Consider the following 14,550-nt stretch of genomic DNA (forward strand, 5'->3'; position numbering starts at 1 on the left):
TCCATAAACCATAGACAGCATAACACTGAAATGTAACCTTCACTTCAGGCAAAGGAACAGAAATGTCCGTGGCTTCAGACTCGGACTGAGAGTCTCAGCACATGCTGGGAGCTGTAGTCCTCCCCATATACACTCTCTGTAGTGTCCCACCTGGACACATGGAAGTCTGTCCACACTCAGACAGACTCACTCTCACACATGTGCCAAACACCTCAATTACATAGCCCTGTAACCACACCCACAGGTGATCACATGGCTATGACATCACTAAAGGTTGTATAGACACACACAGGCTTCCCTGACACAGTGTAACAGAAAGATCAGCAGTACCTCTGCTGATCAATACACCCTGGAGCCAGCATCCCAAGGCCACCCACCTTGAGACCCATAATGGTCATTTAGGACCCTGCTCCTGTTACCACACTGAATGTGCCTGTACACCCGTCCAGGGACACCCACACAGCGCCCCCTAGCTGACATAGTGGTAACTACACCACACAAGATACAAGCTGTATCGAGTATAGTGTAAAAATTTGTTTCTCCGATTCAGCGTATATATAGAAGGCGTAACCCACACACTCTCACTCACTATGGATAATGTAGGGAAGGTGGACTGACAGACAAACCAGCCTGTAGTGAGAAGCAGAGGTGTAGCGCAGTGTAGGTCTGAAACCGCTAAGATAAAGAGAAAGGGTTCAGTGTTTTATCTTGCCCATTGGAGGGCAGTGGAGAGTGTAGGAGTGGGACTGAATAACTGCCATTGGTCAGAGAAACTGTTAGGTGATGGTGGGCGGAATTACCAGAACTGGAAGTATAAAAGGCTGAGGGAAGGTTCTGGAAGAGTCAGTCAGTGAAGGGAGCGCAGTAAAGAGGAAGTTCTGCTGAGGAAATAGAGACAGTGGAAAGGCTCTAGAGAGGACTGACAGTTGGCGGTCACGGGGGGGTGGGCCAGAGGACGGTAGCCGCAGACGAAGACGGCCTGAGGCTATCATACGGGCGGTGTGCTCAGACAGGTGCAGTGCTGTGGTGGTTGGGCCTAGGCCAGCCACAGTGGAAGAGCCACAGAGGACGCCACGATTATAGTTACAAAGAAAGTGAAGGTACCGGGGCCTGTGTACAGAGAAATGTGAAACGGCTGTGGTGAATTGCTATTGTTGACAGAAGGATGGGCACTAAAAACGGACCTGTTCAATGCAAACTCTGTCTCAGTCTCGTGTGTGTCTGCAGCAAGAAGAGGGTCCCCCCCCACAGTTGGTTATCCTACAGATGATACCTTAATACAAATTTTTGAAACAAGGTACTGTATCAGCACATACCAGGTGTGTCCAGTCTAGGGTTAATTTTCCGTCTATACTTCTGGAGTCAGACACAGACACTCACATGCTCACTATGTATTACACCAGAATTAAAAAAGTAGAAAAAGGGAAAGGTATTCATAGCGTACATCAGTATACAGTGTTGTGGTACTTTGAAATCTTCATATACATTTCAATCTCAGTAAGCCAGTCAAAAATCTCCGCTACTGGAAACTACATGGATACAAGTATAGACGCAAAGTCGAGTGTTAGCAGAAATTTTGGAATTATTTATCGCGGGGAAACCTCCCGGTATATGTTGCAGAGGCGATGCAGACCCTCAATTACAGTGTCTGTGGTGAAAGCGAAAAAGGTTCTTTGTGAAGAAAGGATTGCTTTATCGCAGTAGTGTGGATCACATCACCATTACTCGTCTCCATCAAATTGTGATCACAGGGAAAGATGTACCCATGGTCCTCACTGCCTATCATGATGTGTCTGGTCATTTTGGAGTGCAAAAGACAGAAGCCACAGGCCGTAGGCGATTCTATTGGATTGGCATGAGGAGACATTGAAAAATGGTGGCAGGAATGTCACACGTCTGTGACTATCACAACTGTGAAAGGTGATCATAAACCACCACTGCATCCGCTTGTAAGTTGACGTCCATTTCAAATGGTAGCCATTGATCATCTGAAGGTAGAGGCCAGCAGGACAGGCCGTAGCTACATCTTAACCATCATTGATCATTACACCAAATTTCGAGTGGCCGTCCCTGTGAAGGATTTAACTGCCCAGACTACACAGTGGTGGAGCAGGGAGAGGTAAGTATTGCAACTTAGCTTCTATTTGTCCGTGCTAGAAGGCGTTACACGGTAGTGTGTGAGGAGCATACACCGCTGTACGGTGTGTATGTAAAATTGTCAAGCTCCGTGTATTTGTATACGGACTGACACACACTGTCTATTTTTGACTGTAATCAAATAGCAGATATACGAAACTGTTTGAAAAACGGACACGACTCTAAGGTGTAGGTGTGGAAAAACGGACAAACTCCTCGTTTTTTTTATCCAGAGTCACACACAGGTAGCTTCTCTTTGTCCGTGTTAGAAGGCGGTGCACGGTAGCATGTGAGGAGCGTACACCGCTGTACGGTGTGAATGTAAAATTGTCAAGCTCCGTGTATTTGTATACAGACTGACACACGCTGTCTCTGTCTAGTTTTTACCGTAATCAAACAGCAGATATACGAAACTGTTTGAAAAACGGACACGACTCTATGGCGTAGGTCTGGAAAAACGGACAAACTCCTCGTTTTCTTTTCCAGAGTCACACAGAGGTAGCTTCTATTTACCATGTACCGCCTTCTAGCATGGACAGTGTGTGAGGCGCGTACACCGCTGTACGGTGTGTATGTAAAATTGTCAAGCTCCGTGTATTTGTATACAGACTGACACACGCTGTCTCTGTCTAGTTTTGACCGTAATCAAATAGCAGATATACAAAACTGTTTGAAAAACGGACACGACTCTAAGGTGTAGGTGTGGAAAAACGGACAAACTCCTCGGTTTTTTTTTCCAGAGTCACACGCAGGTAGCTTCTATTTGTCCGTGCTAGAAGGCGGTACACGGTAGTGTGTGAGGCACGTACACCGCTGTACGGTGTGTATGTAAAATTGTCAAGCTCCGTGTATTTGTATGCAGACTGACACACGCTGTCTCTGTCTAGTTTTTACCATAATCAAACAGCAGATAAACGAAACTGTTTGAAAAACGGACACGACTCTAAGGTGTAGGTCTGGAAAAACGGACAAACTCCTCGGTTTTTTTTTCCAGAGTCACACACAGGTAGCTTCTATTTGTCCGTGCTAGAAGACGGTACACGGTAGCGTGTGAGGAGCATACACCGCTGTACGGTGTGTATGTAAAATTGTCAAGCTCCGTGTATTTGTATACTGACTGAAACACGCTGTCTCTGTCTAGTTTTGACTGTAATCAAACAGCAGAAATACAAAACTGTTTGAAAAACGGACACGACTTAAGGTGTAGGTCTGGAAAAACGGACAAACACCTCGGATTTTTCTTCCAGAGTCACACCCAGATAGTTTCTATTTGTCCGTGATACCAGCCGGAATACACGGTAGTGTGTGAGGAGCGTACACCGCTAGACGATGTGTGAAAAAATGAACGATCAGTAACTCACCAGGACAAAATAATAAAATTTGGAGTGCTTTGAAAAAAGCAGTTTGAACAGCAGTGTGCACACAGCAATGCAGCTAGCGTGTAGCCTTAAAAGGCACCTAATCACCAACAGCGCTGCTGCACACAACAAAAATCCACCCCTTTCACTGCACACTAACTGTACAGTGAAAAGCGCAATCAGCAGAAGTTGTTTTTATTTTCTTCTTCCCTGCCTAACGCTCTCCCTGTTCAGAATCATCAGCAGCACCTCTCCCTATTGTAAGATCGGCAGAAGTAAGATGGCGTTCACAGCCTTTTATACCCCCTGTGACACCACACAAAGCCAGCCAATCACTTCATTGCACCTCTCTAAGATGGTGCTGGCCGCTGCCTATGTCATCGCGTTGCCCACAGTGTGCGTCCTCCATCATTGGCTGAAAAAAGGCGCTGAAAACATAATTTGAAACGCGACTTTGGCGCTCAGGTCGCCGACATCATGACCGACCTCACGCTATGGTCGGGTTTCGTTGCATGAAACCCGACTTTGGCGAAAGTAGGCGATTTTTTAAATTGACCGACCTGTTTTGCTCAACTCTACTTATAACTTCCTAACAAAAACATATGTTTCAAAATTTGTGCCAATGTAATGTAGACATGTGGGAAATGTTATTTCTTTATTATATATTTTGTGTGACATGACTGATTTAAGGACATGAGAATTAAAATTTTGAAAATTGCTAAATTTTCAAATTTTTCACCAAATTTTCGAAATTTTTACAAATAAACGCAATTAATATAGAATAGATTTTATCACTGACGTGAAGTAAAATAAGTGATGCAAAAAACAATCTCAGAATCATGTGGGACCCATTGATATAACCACATAAAGTGACACTGGTCAGAATTCAAAAATTTGGCTTGGTCATTAAGGTCAAAATTGGCTCGGTCACTAAGATTCTGGATGTGTTCAATGAGCACATCCGGAATTACCGCACGTACAGAAGGGGGCGGGGCTTTGGGTGGAGTGGTGTTTCCGCTCCATCCAAAGCGCAGACATTACAGTACTTGGAAACGTACCCTTATAGTATAACTCCACTAGATAAAGAATGAGTCAGCTGTATGTACAGTTGTGGCCAAAAGTATTGACACCCCTGCAATTCTGTCAGATAATACTCAGTTTCTTCCTGAAAATGATTGCAAACACAAATTCTTTGGTATTATTACCTTCATTTAATTTGTCTTAAATGAAAAAACACAAAAGAGAATGAAGCAAAAAGCAAAACATTGATCATTTCACACAAAAGTCCAAAAATGGGCCAGAAAAAAGTATTGGCACCCTCAGCCTAATACTTGGTTGCACAACCTTTAGCCAAAATAACTGCGACCAACCGCTTCCGGTAACTATCAATGAGCTTCTTACAATGCTCTGCTAGAATTTTAGATCATTCTTTGGCAAACTGCTCCAGGTCCCTGATATTTGAAGGGTGCCTTCTCCAAACTGCCATTTTTAGATCTCTCCACAGGTGTTCTATGGGATTCAGGTCTGGACTCATTGCTGGCCACCTTAGAAGTCTCCAGTGCTTTCTCTCAAACCATTTTCTAGTGCTTTTTGAAGTGTGTTTTGGGTCATTGTCCTGCTGGAAGACCCATAACCTCTGAGGGAGACCCAGCTTTCTCACACTGGGCCCTACATTATGCTGCAAAATTTGTTGGTAGTCTTCAGACTTCATAATGCCATGCACACGGTCAAGCAGTCCAGTGCCAGAGGCAGCAAAGCGACCCCCAAAACATCAGGGAACCTCCGCCATGTTTGACTGTAGGGACCATGTTCTTTTCTTTGAATCCCTCTTTTTTTCTCCTGTAAACGCTATGTTGATGCCTTTGCCCAAAAAGCTCTACTTTTGTCTCATCTGACCAGAGAAGATTCTTCCAAACCGTTTTAGGCTTTTTCAGGTAAGTTTTGGCAAACTCCAGCCTGGCTTTTTTTATGTCTCGGGGTAAGAAGTGAGGTCTTCCTGGGTCTCCTACCATACAGTCCCTTTTCATTCAGACGCCGACGGATAGTACGGGTTGACACTTGTACCCTCGGACTGCAGGGCAGCTTGAACTTGTTTGGATGTTAATCGAGGTTCTTTAGCCAACATCCACACAATCTTGCGTTGAAATCTCTTGTCAATTTTTCTTTTCCATCCACATCTAGGGAGGTTAGTCACAGTGCCATGGGCTTTAAACTTCTTGATGACACTGCGCACGGTAGACACAGGAACATTCTGGTCTTTGGAGATGGACTTGTAGCCTTGAGATTGCTCATGCTTCCTCACAATTTGGTTTCTCAAGTCCTCAGACAGTTCTTTGGTCTTCTTTCTTTTCTCCATGCTCAATGTGGTACACACAAGGACACAGGACAGAGGTTGAGTCAACTTTAATCCATGTCAACTGGCTGCAAGTGTGATTTAGTTTTTGCCAACACCTGTTAGGTGCCACAGGTAAGTTACAGGTGCTGTTAATTACACAAATTAGAGAAGCATCACATGATTTTTCGAACAGTGCCAATACTTTTGTCCACCCTCTTTTTTATGTTTGGTGTGGAATTATATCCAATTTGGCTTTAGGACAATTCTTTTCATGTTTTTTCATTTAAGACAAATTAAATGAAGATAATAATACCAAAGAATTTGTGTTTGCAATCATTTTCAGGAAGAAACTGAGTATTATCTGACAGAATTGCAGGGGTGTCAATACTTTTGGCCACAACTGTATGAAAAATTGCTTCTAGAAACCACAAAAAAAATTTTCTTAAAAAAACCTGCTCCTGTTGAGTAATTACACAATGTGCACTGATCATTTCTTACTCTGTAAATTGCACTTTTTAACAATTTTTCAAGCAGAGAAAGGCTAGATGTAGCATTTGGAAAGAATGAGGATACTAACATCGAATTTTTAAGACATGTTGCTCAAAATTACAGAAAACCTCCAGTCTTCAATATTATGAAAATTATGAAAGGCATACCCCATGAGTCTTCAGAAAGGAGAACTAGAACAGTGTGTCCTTATGCACAACTTTGACAGCAATCATCTCAGTATACATAAAAGATGAGAGAAGAGAATAGATTGAAAAAAGTACACCATCGCTCTTTAGATTTCATGGTGATTCTACAGTAGAAATGCTAACAGTTATCACAAAAATGTAGGTGCATGACTCAGCAATTTAAAAGGAACCCGTCACCTGATTCATGCTGCCCAATCCTCAGACAGCATGAATAAGATCCTGGCTGTACAATTTCAGTCATGTGTATTTTTCTCAGAAATGCTGCACGGTTGTACTTTTAAGATACCAGGAACATTGCAGATGTTTGACAGGTCTCTCATAAAGTGAACGTCCTGCCTATCAGCTATAGCGGCATTTGGGCACCATGAATCAGGGGACAGGTTCCCTTTAAGAATATTTTATTACTTTAAAAAGTCAAGTTACTTTTGCTGTATCTTTTATCTTTAGGCTTGAGTCACACTAAGCGTATGGAAAATCTATCCGAGTCTCATTGCTGAGAGTCACAAAAGTGTTCTCCATACGGTCATCTGCATGTAATGTGTTTGCAATACGATGATGCGATTTTCTCTCACCCATGGATCCGTATGGAATCCGTATGACATCCGTATGGCTTTATATTTCTCACTTATTTTCCCCATTGAATTAAATGGCTCAATGGGTTGGAATGAGGAAAATGTGTGCGTATTTGTCGATAGCTAGACGGATGGTCCGTGTGGTGTCCGAGTTTTTCTTGCACTCATAGACCTCCATTGGAGAGTCTTGGACGATATACGCATTCAATCTCAGCATGTTGCGATTTTACACGCACGTCGAATACGCCTGAGAAAAAATGAAGTGATGTGAGCTGCCCCATAGATTAACACTGGGCCGAGTGCTATGCGATGTTTTCTCGCATAGCACTTGTCCGTATTCTACCATAGTGTGATCCCAGCCTTACTGTAAAGAACTGTCCTTTAGCTTTGTAGCATTTGCCTGAATCTAAGCAGATTATATCTGCACATTCCGGATTTCATCATGCTACTTTTGTCTGTAAACATCACAAATGAATGTCTCCAGAAGACTCAGAATAAAACATATATCCTATGCATTCAGCCATAACATTGTCTTTTTTATGATTGTTCTTTGTTATGGTTAGGGTCTTAGGTCATGAATAAAGACAAAGTTAAGTGCAAATTACATAGCATGCTGCGATAATACATTTCCAAATTTGCCTTGACTATTAAACTGCTGAAGTAAATGATTCAAATGCTGCTTATCTATGCTGAGGATTCTTAGAAGCACTGAAGAAGATAAACTAGTTTACTTATTTTCTGTATACTCTATAGTTACATCATCAGTAACCCAAGTGACCCAGTTCAATGACAGCCATATCTGCCCATGCAATAATTCTTCGACAATCATGTTTGCAGATAATTGGTATGATTCAGATCATGAACCTTTCTTTTACGTTTTCGTACTGTTCTCTTTTAATCATTCTGGTACAGATGATTCTTGGTTTCATTTGTCCTTCCATTATTGGTACAGAACTGGGCATGCTTTTTCGATGTTTTCTAGCAAGGTTTTTTCTGTCCTTTTTGCTCTTGCATGTTACTAGTGATTTACATCTTGAGATAGACTGTCTGGATTTATATGTATGAAGATGTATTTTGATTGAAAATTTGATACATTTATTTCCTTCAGAGTATTCTTGACTTGCCTGTACAGTATATTGTGAAGTAGTTTTTCCTTACCAAGAAAAGAATTCTGCATGCATGCACTTTTGCTGGCCAATTGCCGTTGCCTAACTTATCAGTGCATTCCTTCTTTTTAGCACATTGGCCACTTTTTGGGTATGTGCAAAGGACATCTTGAAAAGGCACTCAATAAACATTAGAAATAATGAACATTTGCACAGCAATGTCAAAACGACTTGCTGTGTAGATGTTTTGTCTTTTTGACCTTCTTTTAATTGCCTAATGCTTAGAAAGTCATTGACCCAGTGACGCTAAAGAAGACACTTTAGGAAAAACAAAACCAATGTTTTCCTGATCCATACATCTTCCCCCTGGAAAAAAATTCTTCAGTTATTTCAACATTTATAAGATGCCATGTGCACATAGCGTTAAACTTTCTGCTATTTTCTAATAGTTTTTATCGTAATTTTGGACGTCTTCATTTACCAAACACATTAAAAAGCTGTAAGCGTTACAACCTTCGTTCAACAGCAATCTTTCTAGACTTTCCTATACACTGTACAAACGAATGATTGGCCAAGTATTCATGTGGTTTCAAAAGATAAAGGGGAGAAAGCACCTGCAAGACTCCTCGAGCAGTGAATATCCTTGCAGATAATAAAAAGATTTTGAGTTTACATAAAACTGCCCAATCCTTCTCTCCTCCAAGATCATTAGAGTAAATGCAAATTCAACACTTGTAATCAACTCCAGGTCCATTATTGCCTTAATTTGTCAGGATGTAATGGAGTAACCGCTCACACTGGACTATAAAATGGCTTATCAGTCAATTCTCCAATTACTATTGAGCCTTTGGTAATTAGGCCAGTATAAAAATGTTTGTAATTCCTAAATCACTGAAACTCTACACCTGAATAACATCTTATAGGTTTCAAATCTATTGCACTTGTGTACAGAGGCCAAATTCTGAAAATTGTGTCCGTATCGGATCGCTGCTGAGCACAATAAGATGCATAGACTTACTTCATCTTTGGTGCAATTATGCTTCTATATATAATAAAATAAAAATAATTTTGTGCACAAAAAAACTCGCTAGACTGTAAGATTATTTGTAATAAATTTATTGTCATAAAAAATCTCAATAAACCAAGAAGAAACTTTTTTGTTAGTTAAAGGAGGCAAATAAGGTATAAACTTGTTAATTCCATGGAGAGCACAGTACCAGTAGTATATAAAGGCTCATCTGAGCATGCTTATAAGAAAGGGGCCTAATTATGAATGTTTGATCAAAAGGAGAACCGCAATATTGCAGTATTAGTGACTCACTAATAATTTCATAGATGTAATACAGAGCTATTGCACATTGCCCAACATGTGGATGTATGCCTAAGAGGGCCTATTGGAGGAGGAAGGGTCACAATAATAAGCACACAAAATTGATATAGCGCTATATCTGCCCCAATAGAGGATCTATTTAAATTAGATCCACAGAGGTCATGCAGTAGTCTAGATGGTACCTATATAAAAAAAAGATGTCAGAAAATATATCAAAAAATATATCGCACCACCTGCAAAATTGTAAAAAATATTTGGTATCCAGATTATAGTCCAAACAATAAAAGATTCCTAAGGAGTAACCATTGGTATATACCGTAGTTAGGCCTGTTTCACACTTGCTTTTTTTTGCAGCGCGTTTTTCCCGCAAAAAAACGCATTGAAAAACGCATACAAAAGCATACAACTGCTGCGTTTTTTTCAAGCATTTTTATGAGCATGCATGAAAAAAACGCAGCGTTTTTATGCGTTTGTATGCGTTTTTAGTGCGTTTTTACCGCGTTTGCGGTTTTTTCCAACATTAGGTGGCCCCTCACACTAACCCAAACCATGACTTTACTAACCCTAACCCTGACCCTAACCCTAACCCTAACCCTGACCCTAACCCTAAACCTAACCCTGACCCTAACCCTAACCTTAACCCTGACCCTAACCCTAACCCTAACCCTTAACCAAACCATACTTAACCCTAACACTGACCCTAACCCTTAACCAAACCATACTTAACCTTAACCCTAACCCTAACCCTAACCCTGACCCTAACCCTTAACCAAACCATACTTAACCCTAACCCTGACCCTAACCCTGACCCTAACCCTAACCCTAACCCTGACCCTAACCCTAACCCTAACCCTGACCCTAACCCTTAACCAAACCATACTTAACCCTAACCCTGACCCTAACCCTGACCCTAACCCTAACCCTAACCCTGACCCTAACCCTTAACCAAACCATACTTAACCCTAACCCAAACCCTAACTAACCTTAACCCTAACCCTAACCCTGACCCTAACCCTAACCCTAACCCTGAACCAAACCATACTTAACCCTAACCCTGACCCTAACCCTTAACCAAACCATACTTAACCCTAACCCTGACCCTAACCCTGACCCTAACCCTGACCCTAACCCTAACCCTAACCCTTAACCAAACCATACTTAACCCTAACCCTGACCCTAACCCTGACCCTAACCAAACCATACTTAACCCTAACCCTGACCCTAACCCTAACCCTGACCCTAACCCTTAACCAAACCATACTTAACCCTAACCCTGACCCTAACCCTAACCCTAACCCTAAACCCCCTTAACTAACCCTAACTTTACCCAAACCCCTAAATTCCATTGTCTAAACTAATGGTAAAAAAAAAACGCATGTGCAAAAAAACGCATACATAAGCATGCCAATGCGCACATATGCTCACCATAGACTTATAATGGGTGTCTTGCTGTAAAAAAACGCATTGCGCGCGCATGCGTTTTTTTGAGGCAAATCGGATGCACAAAAAATGCAACAAGTTGCATTTTGTGCGCCCGAGCGCATACCGCAAAAAAACGCATGCGCGGTAAAACACGCACAAACGCATGTGTATGCGCACATAAGCGCATCCCATGCAAAGTATAGGAAAAAAAAACGCATGCGCTATTTAGCGCTAAATTACCGCGAAAAAAAACGCAAATGTGAAACCAGCCTTAGGGAGAAAATGGCAAATTGTTTACAGTCACATGGAGACTGCCCCGGCCGGTGGCAGTTCCTCCTACTAAGTAAATAGTTAGAGCACTCTTTGTACATAATAAAAGTATCTTTTAAAAGGTCAAGAAGATCCAAAGACTAAAGCTAGCTGATAGCAAGTGACTCCGGTATGCGTGGTCTGTACCTGCATCTCCGCTGTCTGCGATAGTGAGAGCAGGACCTAGCGTGACGTGGAGGTCATGTGATCAAACGCGATCCGGGATGAAACACCGTTGCTTGAGAGCGAAGCGGCGCATCTCTCTGTAGTAGGTGAGAGAAGTTTGTGCCGGTTAGTTATGGAAAGAATCCCGGTCGCCTAGGTTAATACCTGCAATTCCGCTGGTGGATGGAGGTAGAAGCATTAAAAGCGTTTAGTTCACAAGCTGCTGGCAGTTGGCATTTTTCACACTGTATAGTAAACACACAAGGCTTTACAAAGAAATGGGTTATATAACTAAATACACTTATAAAAATAGAATTAAAAATAATAGATTTCAATAAGTAAAAAAAAGCTGCAGAGGACCAACCGTATGGCTGACTAGTCAAAAAAGCCAGTCTCTGAAAGCTTCTCCCTGCGTGCTCCCTTTGAGTGATGGGTATCTCACTGAGTGCGTGTATAGGGAGAGACCTGTCAGCCATTGACAGCAGTTGGGAGAAGCCGCCAGGGACTCCTGCATTTTCAACAAGTCAACAGTATGACTTGATCTCCGACTGCCCTCTGAAGCATGTTTTTCTATGAAACGCAGCAGCATTTCAGAGTCAAATGTACATGGCTGACATCATACAACCAGCATCTGATTCATGCAACCGTGTTTCGGGCCACATGTATCTGCTGTCAAGTGTTAATGCTAAACTACAACTTTTTTACCATACCTTTAGTAGATGTCATATGTGGGCCACCCTCCCAGGGCTGGTGGGGGTACTTGGTACCGGGCCCGCGGATCTCCACGGGTGGGGTTGCTGTTGTCATGGCAGCTATGACCCGGCCCGTGGCCCTGGGCGCCCATTGTGAATGGTGGAAATGTTCATTGAATGATTCGTGACGCCACCTGTGGTGTTCGTCAATAAAGATGTTAAGCCGATGCTGCAGACAGATCCTCTGGGACAAATGGTGTGGTGCAGCAATGATGTTGTGGCCCTTCACTGGTAGGGCAGCAGTCCCAGGGCAGTGTAAGTGTAGAGATAGGAGAGAGACAGAGATGGTGCAGTGTGAGGCACAGAGATGTAGCAGTGCTGAGGGTGTTGGCGCAGGAATAAGCGGAGGACACCAGGGCATGTAGTTTCAAAGCTTTACTCACAGTCTGTTGTGTATACAGGTGCCCGCATCCGTGCCGTGTCCTCTGGGTCAGGGGCTCAGCCAACTTCTAGGCAAGATGAAGTACTCCGTTCCAACACTCCACCAACATATGTGCCTTTTCCGCCTATAGTGAAGTACTCTCAAGACTGAGTTACACTGGAGTTCCTCCTGTCAGATGTTCCTATGAACTCTACTTGTACGGCAGACAGCTGTAGCCTGCTTCGGGGACTCCTTGCTACTAAGTCCCGGCTCACTGACGTTGCTGTTGTGCCCCCAAGTCTTGTGTGGGAATAAAATGGTGACAACTTCTATTCCTCTGGTGTCTGCTGCAGGACCATTAGTATCCATACAACCTTGGGGACCGGACCCCGGCCTTGCGCTGTGAACTTGGGAAGGGTTCTGCTCTAACCCTAATCCTTAGTCCTCCTCTTCTCCTTACGTTCCGTTCAAATCTATCTTTCTTATGAAGAGTCAGGCTTTCCATCTATGTCTCTTTCCTGTGCCAGCAGACCCAGGTCACTGCGGTCCACTGCAGCACTTCCTTCATCCATTCCACTCAGGGGATCTTCTCTCTCCTTCCGACCCCGTCAGCCTCACTGGCTGACTGTCTGAGTCAGACTCCCCAGTGGGGCTGACCAAATCCTAAACTCTTCCCAATCTTTTTGTGCAGACTACGCTCCACCCACCTCCCAGCACTCTTTGTGTTCTAAGTAGGGAGCCACCAAAGGGTGCTTTGCTACACTACTATGTTGTGTGGGATGCAGGTGTTGGAGTGTGGTTCGGTGTCTCCACCTTACCTGGATGGTGGGGTACCACACCTCAGGAGGAGGTGCAGTACCTCTGTGGCGACTGAACCCTCAGGGGCGCCACATATGCATATTGGAGTGCATCCCAGCTGCTTCTTTTACTACAATTTTACATACAGTCTTATGTATTATACAGTCACATATTGGTTAAAAGAGAGATTTGCTTGGATTTACATTGCATCCATAAGTTGTTTTCAATTACTATGCTCTAGGTTATTCCCCTGTTAACACCGATTAGCTATAAGACAACATATGTCACTCCTATGGGAAATATTGTGACAATGCCTCTTTTTCTACCGTAATAAGCACTAAATTGCTCAACTAAAGCGCAGGGGTCCCAGGTTACCTGCACTGTATTTCAGGATTATAACCTTATATATCCACAATGCAGCAGAACATTTTAATATTCAGAAAAAGTGCACACAAGAATTGCATGAAGTGTAACGCTTATAAATGTAGGGCTGGGTACTTGATAAGGAAATATACATATGTAAAATACTACCTAAATAGGAACCACTTTGTAAGAATTGACATGGAACCTGCCAGATATTTTTTTATAGAAAATTCACTTTGCAATCAGCGTCAAGCAGCTGCTGCCAAGGTAATAGGGTGAAACATAAGGTTTATAGAGGCACATCGTGAGGACATGGTTCTACCTCTTTACAAATCACAAATTGCTGCATTTGCCATAAAATTTCCTTTACTCAAATATGCTAATGAGGTGCAGGTGGCACCCTTATCATGGCCGAGTAGTTCAGTACACCTTTCTACGTTTGTTTACCATACATCAACCGTCTTCTGTTAAGCTAGAACTGTCAATCAAGGAAGCAGAGGACTTGGCCGTCCATGAAAGCCACCCAGGAGATAGGAAGGGAAAAGTCTGCAGCTGACATGATTAAGAGATAGTGTGGAGAAGAAACAGTAAGTGAAGCAGACAGGATTTTTTAAAGAGTGGTAACGACAACATGGATTCTTGATTGTTAAAATGGTTTGAGTAAGTGAAAAGGAGTGAGATATAGAGAATTCTTCAGTGTGACAGATTGTATAATGATTACTTGCAGTCCAGTTAAACAGCTAATGTATTGTATATGTATATGTGATGGAATGTTACTAGTGATTACCGTATTTTTTGGAGATAGGACGAACCTAGGTTTTAGAGGAGTAAATCAGGAAAAAAAATTC

At 42.5% G+C, this 14,550-nt stretch overlaps 1 protein-coding gene across 6 annotated transcripts in view; it reads right to left on the reverse strand.

The window, feature by feature from the left end:
- TMEM200C (transmembrane protein 200C) overlaps window positions 1-14,550 on the reverse strand; it is a 399,449-nt gene that overhangs the window by 338,239 nt on the left and 46,660 nt on the right. The window contains exon 2 of one of the 6 annotated variants that reach the window (XM_073550926.1): window positions 11,411-11,526. The exons of the other annotated variants lie outside the window; for them this stretch is intronic. The gene's annotated coding sequence lies outside the window, so the exon portion shown is untranslated. The remainder of the gene's footprint in view (window positions 1-11,410; window positions 11,527-14,550) is intronic. 6 annotated transcript variants of the gene reach the window in all.

The sequence above is a fragment of the Dendrobates tinctorius genome, unplaced genomic scaffold (assembly GCF_039654945.1).
Source record: "Dendrobates tinctorius isolate UK_male_01 unplaced genomic scaffold, ASM3965494v1 ptg000171l, whole genome shotgun sequence".
NCBI classification, from domain to species: Eukaryota; Metazoa; Chordata; class Amphibia; order Anura; family Dendrobatidae; genus Dendrobates; species Dendrobates tinctorius.